Source organism: Cyprinus carpio, chromosome A15 (assembly GCF_018340385.1).
Source record: "Cyprinus carpio isolate SPL01 chromosome A15, ASM1834038v1, whole genome shotgun sequence".
NCBI lineage: Eukaryota > Metazoa > Chordata > Actinopteri > Cypriniformes > Cyprinidae > Cyprinus > Cyprinus carpio.
The window spans coordinates 2,221,515-2,231,953 of NC_056586.1; positions in this window are offsets into that span (position 1 = coordinate 2,221,515).

The window sequence follows — 10,439 nt, forward strand, 5'->3', positions numbered from 1 at the left end:
AAAAAACATTTCGACAATATCATGATCATAATTTAATAGATATCCTGAAAGATAAAATTTCCAGTTTTCTTGCAGTCTGGAATCATACACGATCATAAAACTATTTGTGGTGTCAACATGTTTTTTGGTGTCCGTCTTAGGGGTGTACACATAATTTTTTTTGTATGAAAGTGTCTCATATGAGCATCATCAAGACCAGTATATCACCAAAAATTTATATAGTGGAGTGCTTCCACCTTACCAAATGACACGCTAACACAGTTGAAATGCTAGAGTGTAGTCTACTAGCAATTTATCCGGATGCAACACTTGGTGAGGTGGCACAGAAGCAGTAACCCCATTCCCCACCTCCCCACCCCCACCTCTCTGCGGCTATGAAACCTAAAGATTGTGGTGTGAAACCCGTAGTAGGATGGTCTTGGCACATTTGTTGTCCTTGAACTCTTTTCCAATACCACAAAACTGAAGGAATGATCATAAAACTTGTTCCTGTGATTGCCAGCTTGCAGCTTTATCTTAATTCTTCTAGAAATCAATATGCCATAATGATTTACCATGTAGAAGTGCTGACGAGACCACTATCCCACGAGACGAGGATGCGACACCGAGACTGCGGTTCACGAGAATGGAGGACGAGCAAGGATTTTTTTTAACTTTTAAAAGAATCCTAGTGATGAAATATCTATAGTATGAAAACTTTGTTATATTCCAACTGGAAAAACACAAAATGCCACCCCCCAAAATTAGTATGATTTATGAAATTAATTTCCGTACTTTATGAAATTAAATATCTCATTTAATAAATTTTAACAGCTATAAGAGAAAACCAAACAGGCTAAACACTGAAAACGGCCGTTCTTTCCACCAAACGTCAACTGACGAGGCATAGTAATTGCACAAATGCCTAGTAGTATACATCAAAGAATAAATAATATATACACAACTAACCCTAGCCTCCCCCTTCTCAAGTAGCAGTAGTCAAAGGTTATATTTACTAAACTGATTTCCACTTTAATGAAAAAAATAATAAAATTAAATTTCTCAACTCCTTTTTAATAGTATATACATTGTAACATCAATTTTATTAAAAAGTTAACTGTGGAAAATGTTACTTTTTTCTCCCATTTAATTATTTATATTTTTTATGTTATCCAATTTGTGTTTTAGCATTTTCTCTTATTTGAATTCTTAACACAACTTAATGTATTAATTTAATTTTTTTCTTAAAAGTAGCCTTATGAATGTTTTTCCCCTCAGAAATAATGTGTTGTGTATTTACATTCTTCTGGTTATCAAATGAAAGCATAAACATTTAATTCCTCATTATCTTGAATTATGCAAATTAAGAAAACTTTATTTTTTGGAAAACAAAGGATGAACCAAAAATAATCCTTAATATTAAAGTAAAAACATGGAAGAAATGTTGCGTGGGATATTCCTTTAAAATAATTGTTTGCTTCATTTTAGTAGTAGTAGCAGTAGTAGTAGCGCTGGTACTTCTATGTCGTTTTTTGTCAAACCGGACTTTTATTTTGACGGGTTGTCGTGAATACCTTTACAGTTTTTTTTTTTGTCAAACCGGATTATTGAAGTGCTACGAGCATACAAGTCAATGCCAGGGATAAATACAATGCGCGCACAGCTACAGATTGATATGTCAGGAGAATATTAGCAAATGACATAGTCGAGACAGTTTTAAGGGCTTTGGAACTTGCTGGAGTACTGAGAGAGTACAGGTAGATTTAAGTGCCTTGTAGGTAGAAAATAAAAAAAGTGGGCTTTAGCATCCTGAAATTACATTTATGTATAAACATTGTGCTTAGAAAAATACAAGGTTATCAAAAAATATTGGTCTTTAATTTTTATCATAGAGTTGTGCGACCAAATAAAAACCTCTTTATATAACAAAGAAAAACTCTGTGTGATGAAAATGTGGGAACAAAGATACAAAAATTCTTCCAGAACAGACTTGTATATGTGCATTCCCAGAAGAGATGAGAAATGGATTCGTGTTCAGCACCACAAAAAAGAACATAAGTTTGTTCAATATCCGAAGGAAACATCTTTTTTAAGTAAAGCTTCACAGGATAGAAAAGATGAAGTAATTTGTAAGACACATCCTTAACCTTATTGGTTATTAAATATTTAGATGACAAAGTCCACACTTTCTTCCATTGGGAATATCAACAAAACTGGCCATTCCAGTACGACACAATGTATGGGAGAGAAACAATCTCATTTTGAAATAGTTGTCTAATTTTCCTGTTCCGACTACAAGAGTTAGATAAAAAACAAATATTTCCAATCGTTGTATCAAAAGGATGAGCAACTGATAAGGAAATCCCTAGGGATCTAGCTGAATCTCTGAGAAGAGTTATTGCTCAATAAGGGATGGCATCCATTACAATAGCAAACTCTCGTGGAGTGACAGGTATATTGTGACTTGTTCAAAAACTCTGAATATGAATACAGTATCCATCAGTATTGATTAACTGAGAAACCAGAATAAAATTATTTTTAACCCCAGTTTGGGAAAACACGACTTATTTTTATAGATAATATCACAATTATTCCCAAATAAAGTACCGGTGAGGACTAAAAGTGTGTTTATAAATTAGGTGCCAGGCCAAAAGCGCTTGTTTCATGAACAATTAGACAATTTAAGGGGCATTTGGTGATGTTGTCGTTACATAGCAATAGGAAAGGGAGACCATCCACCTTAGAGAAAAACACAAGACTACTAGGAAGAGTAGTTCCAGAATGATTATCAGGAGATAATTAAGTACTGCCTTTAACCAATTATCTTGAAAGTATTATTTAAAGAAGCAAAATCTAAAAATTTTAGACCACCCATTCATAATAATTATAATAACCACAGACTGGTTTAATATAATGCCTCTTATGCTTCCACAGAAAATCAAATAGCATCTATCAATATCTAGCACATGCAGCTTTATCCACATATAAGTGAGAGAGCAGGGTAAGTCATTCTTGAGGTACCCTCAGCTTTAGCAATAAGAGTTCGTCCCTCTCATAGATGATAATCTCTCTGTAACCATGAATTGAACTTCCTTTTAGCTTTCCCAACAAACTGGGTCAAAGTTCAGTCTGCATCTGACTTTATCATCCTTACATATGGATATACCCAGATAGGTCACCTGTGACTTAACTGGAATACCGTAAAGAGAGGAGAAGAAGGATCCGAACAGGTTTAATGCTAACAACGTCACTTTATTAAGATTTAGGTTTAACCAGAAGCTCTTAGAGAAACCTTTAATGTGTTGGATGGCAGTAATCGGAATCTGTAATTCGTCTTTTAAGAAACAGAGTAGTGTCGTCAGCGAGCTGACTAATAAGTAATTTGTATTGTTGGCAATAGTAATACCTGCAGATGAGTACTCAGAAAGAAAGGAGAGGAAAGAAGTTGTGCAGCCACAAGAAATAAAATCGGGGGTAATACAGGGCAGCCCTGACGAACTCCTCTTGACAATTGAAATCTAGGTGAGGTACCTGATTTAAGGGTTGATGGAACAGTTGCGCATTATTATTTAAAGAGCTTTCTTAAAAACTTGCAGAATGGATCACCGAACCCAAGCTTTTGGAGAGCTAGAAAAATAAACTCGTGTTCAAAGAGAGTCAAAAGCTTTGTAAAAATCTAAAAAAAGAAATAAGACTGTCATCAACAACTAAATTCGCTATAGTCTAATTAAGTCGTAGAACATAAGTCGGATATTGTTTGCTATATGTCTTTTGGCATAAATCCTGATTGAGGTCTCATCAATAACTGAACTCAAAACCACACTTAAGTCTTTTGGCCAAAGCCCAAGCTAATAATTTATAATCGTATATTAGAAAGACAGATAGGTCGCCAATTAGCTATCAATGTTTGTATCTTTTTTAGGTTTAGGTGATCAGAGGTTTAAAAGTCCTTGAGTTAAGCTAGAAGGCAAAGTTTCTGACTGAATACTCTCCAAAAAACATCTTTAGCAGGAATGGTGCTACATTCTTCAGCAAAGTTTTTATAGAACTCGGCCGTTAGGCCATCTGGTGCCAGGAGATTTGTTATTTTTAAGGCCCTCAATCCCTCAATTACTTCAGAGCATAGTTATAGTTTTTATCACAGGCAAGCTGCTCATCTTTAGAATATTGATTTAACCCTCCTTTAATGACTGAAAAAAAGGGAGGCTGAGTCCTTACAGTAATTAGATTTATATAGTTTTGAATAGAAGTTACTAAAAAAGAGGCAAGATCCTTAGAATATCTGTCAGAATGCCATGGATTTGTAGAGAACTAATTAGAAAGATTCCTAGAGTTGTGTTTTTCCATTCTAAAAAAATAAGCAGAGCTCTGTTCACCTTGTTCTAGCCATTTCCTCCTTGAACGAACGTAAGAGCCTTCAGCTTTGTATTTATAAATATTGTCTAATTGAGATTGGAGCTCTGTAAGTTCTGTTAGATCAGTTTCTGATAAGCTTTCCTGAATTTTGCTTTGAAGTGTTATGATCTTTAATATGACCTTCTCCTCTTCATCCCTTCTCTTCTTTGCCAAAATGCTGCTAAAATGTCTAATACAAACATTCCTACTTCATATTTTAACAAATCCCCAATTTAAGCTAAAATTTTTTTCCGAAGAAGCTTTCACCCAGTAATATCGAATCAGAAAGGAAATTTTTTTTTTTCAATTCATCATGCTTAAGTAGAGATGAATTCATTTTCCAATAAGAGGCTCTCTAGAATTTATAGTTTGAGTGTCCTGTGGACAGAGGAGTAGAAAGAAGAATAGTGTGGTGATCCGTTAAGGGAGAGGGAAGAATACTAAACCGAAACATTATAATCTTTGAAAGAGTATGGTACAAGCCAATATCTAAACGAGGAAAAGTCTTGAGCGACTCTTGTTACCCCATGTATAAGATTAAGTATTTGGAAACTTCTCCCTCCAAATATCAACTAAATCCAACTTTCTCCATGAACATTTTCAATTTTAATTAGGAGAAGTAGACTGCCCTAGGGGGAAAGGCCTATCAAGATTAATTATCAGGAGTGATATTAAAATCTCCACAAATACAAATTACAGCATCAGGAAATTTATTAAACCATAATAAAATTTGTGTCTCCTATCTCATCAAGTAACAAAGTCATTTTCTCTAGAGGTATTATACCCATAAATGTTTACCAATAAAACAAAATATATTATTAATACAAATTACCAAAATAATGGAAAGTGTCCCATAGGATCTATATAACTCTGTAAACACTGAACCTGCGAAATGGTTTTTCACTATCATAAACACCAGAGCAGAATGTTCTGAACCATGAGCCATCCAAACCTCATTGCCCCATTGGTTTTTTCCAAAAAAGAAATGTAATTGGAAACAGAGGTGAGATCCTGGAAAAAACAAAAGTCAGTTTTAAAAGACTTAGCATACAAAAACAATGCTTTGCGCTTTACATGTCACGCAACCCCCTGGCATTGAGGGAAACAATTGAAACAGACATTCAAAAGGACAGAACAAGAGATAATAGAACAAAAATACCAGTAGTAGAACCCTCGAGGAAAAAAAAAAAAAGTGCATCGATAGCTGACTAACAGTGCCGGGTAAAACCAATCTTCGGCATGAATTCAGTCAAACAGGTTAGTGAGCTTTCTTAAAATGAAATATTACACCCACTAAAAAAGAACTGAACAAAGGCACGACCTCCAATGAAGTGAGCTTTCTTTCCCTCCTTTCGAGCCTTATCTACAGCAGGCCAAAGCAGCTGTCTTCTTTCTCGATCAGTTGCAATGAGATCCTCAGTGAAACGAAGATGATTGGCACACGAAGAAACACTCCGACGTCCTCGCTGCCTTCCACACACCGGTCTCTCGTAACCGCGCGAAGAAAACTGAATGATGATCGATCGTGGGACGTGAACTATTCTGGAGCCTCCTTCCAATGCGGTAAACTGTATCGATTTTGTCTGCTAGACTGCTTCTTCCCTCAGGGAAAGTGGCTTCACAGATAAAGGAGGATTCCGCTCCGTATCATCCTCTCTCTTTCCTTCTCAGTAACACCGTGTAAAAACGTAGATTCCAGCGTCGGGAATATCTTTCCAAGTCAATGAGACGTTGTTCACAGAATCCATCTTCTTCTCTTTAGTGTTCAATCTTTTCCTCTCAACGTGACTGACTTGGCCTTTGATGTCGTTTAGTTCAGCACATACGAAGTCCACCAGTTTTTTTTAAACCTTCAATTTTAAAGAGCATTCTTGTTCACTCACCATTTCTCTCTAAGACGTCAGAGCGAGTATGATCAAGTTGGAAAGCGTCGAAACAAACAGGAAGAGATATCATCATCTGCTTTTGCCCTTCTTGGAGGGAGGTTTAGCTGGGCTATCAGAAAGTGGTGTTCTGGCCCCAGGCAGCGTTTCTTCCACAGACACATAGTGTTGTGAAAGTCCATCTTGTCAGATTGCCGCGAAACACGGGGAACATATCTTCCTTTTCATGTCAGGGGTCGACTTCATATTTCAAAACATCAGAGAAAGCTTAGAAAATATAGATTAAGGTATTTTATTTTGTGCATAAAAAGTAACTTTAAGGAGTGAGCTAATATTTATGCCGTTTTTAAAATTTGTCAGCAGAGCTCGGCGAAAGTTAAGTTAGCAGGATGTTGTATTGCGACTCCTACCTTTACTTTTCTGTTCTGTGGATAGAGTCAGTTTTTTTTTAGATCTAATCGTGTTAGAAAACACCCTGTTAGACTGGACTTGTAAAAAAAAAAAAATGTGGTATTGAACAAGGAATGTGTTGTAAATGGTGAAATGGAGCAATAGGAACGTTTGGTGTTGGACTAGTGTCCTGGTGTGAACTGTTAAGTAGGTAATGTATTTACTTCAAAGGAACAGGGATGTAATGAGTGTGATGTTTAGTCCACTGGGTGGCAGTAATGAATTGTATAAAGTCAAGTGCATTTGCTAAGAAGGGGTGTGTAATTTGTATATGATAATTCCTCATTATCTTGGTTTCTTGTCTGGTTATTGATTAATACAGAAGTGACTCTCAGGAGCAGTTATGGAGATGTTCTTACATGTGTTTATTTCATCATTAGTGAGGACAGCAGACGCTGAAATCACGTGTTGTGGTGTGTGGTGTGTGTGTGTGTTGTGGTGTGTGTGTGTGTGTGTGTGTGTGTGTAAACCACGCGTCTGTGCCATTCATTAACAGAGAGCGGCAGAACATGCAGGATTCATATTTAAATGGAATTTTGCGGCTTTATATTTACAGATACTAGTCCATACCGTGATTTGATTTAAGTGTAATGACCTACTTTTGGTTATTTGATTCAAAATCTGAGAAATTCTGTGACATTCCGCGTTAAACTGTGAATTCTGTTTTTATGACTGGATAAAGACTTCACTGCGTAATTTTCCCGCTTATCATGCGGCCATTTGCCTGATGTGAACATAATATCCTACATACCTTACATTACATACCGCATACCAAGGGCCAGTGTAATGCAAATATATCTGAACGGTCTAGCTGCACGAAGATATAGTCACCTTCTCACGAGACACATCGTCACACCCCTTATTTTACCAGTGATCTTCTGCTGAAAAACCTTCATAACTCATGTCCCTCCCACTTAACTTTATATTGACAGGTCTTGCTAAAGCAACTCTGACCTTGTGTGATTGCCCACAGAGTTTCAGTGTTCACTGGAGACTCAGTTTACTCTCTGAGATGTTGCGTGATTCAGTCACAGAATGGATGGCAAGTTTCTCTGGAGTAAAGACTCAAACCCTGAATCTATTGAAGCTGCAACTAAAACAATCAATCGTGTGAAAGTCTCTGATGGAGGAGAGTACAGGTGCAGAGCACGAGTGAGGGGATATGAAGAAGATTATATTGAACAGGTTGTAGTGAACAATTTGTGGTGAGTATATTAGTAAAGTTTTTTTTTTCTGTTTTTATTATATTTTTGCATTATTTCATTGTGAATTGTTGTCATTTTACAGAAAGACCAAAACCCACAGTAACCATTTTGGTTTACTGCTCAACATGTGCTCAGAGGAGAGACAGTCACTCTCAGATGTGACATATATAGTGAAGGAGTCACTAGCTGGAGCTACAGCTGGTATAAAGAAGGTTCATTCAGTGTTTTCAGTGATCACCAGGAACACACACTCAGGTCTGTTACTGAGTCTGACGCAGGTAAATACACCTGTAGAGGATCAGAGACAGAAGGATCACGCTGGTCACAAATGAGTGATGCAGTTACACTGGCGAGTATCAGGTGAGCTTCATCATCTCTTCATACCACACAAACACACATTTAACATGTTATTAATGACTGATTTCTCTATTTCAGCTCCCAGAGCAGTTTTAAGTGTTTCTTAAGTGGTTAAAAAGTGATCAGATTTTTTTGGGGCCAAGCACCAAACTTTTGTTGCCTTTTTTTTTTTTTTTTTTTTTGCTTTACTCCTTTGAATCCTTTGGCTAAAAAAAAGTATTCATATACTGATTATAATTTCATAATATCCTGAAAGATAATTTCAGTTTCTGCAGTCTTGATCTTCAGACAAAATATTTTGTCAACTGTTTTTGTTTCTTCTTTTCATTTTTTTTTAACAAAATTGTCTCATATGATCATCAAACCAGTTTTCACTAAATATTTTTTTGATTGTTCAACATTACCAAATGATACTCTAACAAAGTAGTCATGATGTATCTCTCCAACACTAAGCTTTCAGAACTAATACTAGTTTTTCTATTGTTGACCTCTTTGCCATTTTGAGTTTTACTGTAAACTGCTGTAAGCAAAACTTTGGAAACATGTTTCTTTGACTGCTGCTATAGATGTAGGTGGTGTGGCACAGAAGGTCAAACTCTGGGCTAATAACCTAAAGATTGTGTTAGAAACCCGTCTAGGATGGTCTTTGCACATTTGTTGTCCTTGAACTCTTTGCATTGCACTGAGGGAATGATCATCAAACTTGTTCCTGTAATTGCTGCTTGCAGCTTTATTTCTAACATTTTCTTAGAAATCAATATGCACTAATAATTTACCAGTAGAAGTGTGACGAGACACTTATCCCACGAGACGAGACGAGACTAGATTTTTTAACTTTTTAAAAGAAATCCTCAATGATGAAATATATAGTGAAAACTTGTCTTTTATTCAACTGAAAAACACAAAATGCCCAAAAATTTAGGTGCATTATGAAATTAAATTGTATTTTATGAAATTAAACATCTATTTTAATAAATTTTATGCAGGTATAAACATGTTAACACTGTAAAAGGTTTTTCCACAAATTCAACTGACAGGCAGGTAATTGCACAAAATGATACAGTATACATAAAAATAAATAATAAAAAACACAAATAATATCCCTTTAAAGTAGCAGTCAGTCAAGTTATTATTAGTAATACTCTGATTTCACTTTAATGAAAAAAAGAATAAAATTTAATTCCTCAACTCCTTTTTAATAGTATATACATTTCCACATCAATTTATTAAAAGTTTAACAAAAATTACATGTTTAGGGCCCTATGAAATGTTTTTTTTTCATCACCATATTTTATATTTTTTATTGTTATCCAAAGTTCTGTGTTTTAGCATGTCTATCTATTTGAATTCTTAACACAACTTAATTTTTCATTTATTTTTTCTAAAGCTAGCCCTTATGAATGTTTTTTCACCACTCAGAAATTCTGTGTATGTATTTACATTTTTATGGTTGTCAAATGAAGGCATATTAACATTATAATGTTCATCATTTATCATTTTAATTGTATTGCAAAATAAGCAAACTTTATTTTTGGCAAACAAAGGATTACAAAAATAAAATCCTTAATATTAAAAGTAAAAACATGGAAGAAATGTTGTGTGATTATTCCTTTAAAATATTTGTTTGTTTCGATTTTTAGTAGTAGTAGCAGTAGTCGTAGGCTGTGTACATTCTATTGCCTTTATCTCGCAGATCACATTCTTTTTACTGTCTATGGAATCCAACAATAGAGCCATTTTATCTTGGAACAGGTGGGGAGCCCCTCCTCTTTAATGCATCAGCGCTAATGTAGGCACTCGAAAGTCTAACAGAAATAAAATCACCATAAATCGGCCAGTGAATGCCATTCAGATTATTTTATTTAATGCCATGTCAGCAGCAATCAAAGCCATTTTATATGGCAAAAAATTTAATCACAATAAAAACACAGTGATATCATATAAATACAATAAAAACAAACCAAATATAAACAGCGCAAGTCATATTATACAATTTTTTTTTAAATTAACATATGATAAAAAAAAAAAATTTTCCAAAACCCTTTCTTTAGCATAATCTCGATAAATATGTCCTTAAGTGAAGTAACTTCATAAAGCGCATTCTGCTTTGTGTTAAGTCCAGGACAAATCCTAATAAAATATGTTTGACAGATTGGAAATCTTACAAAAC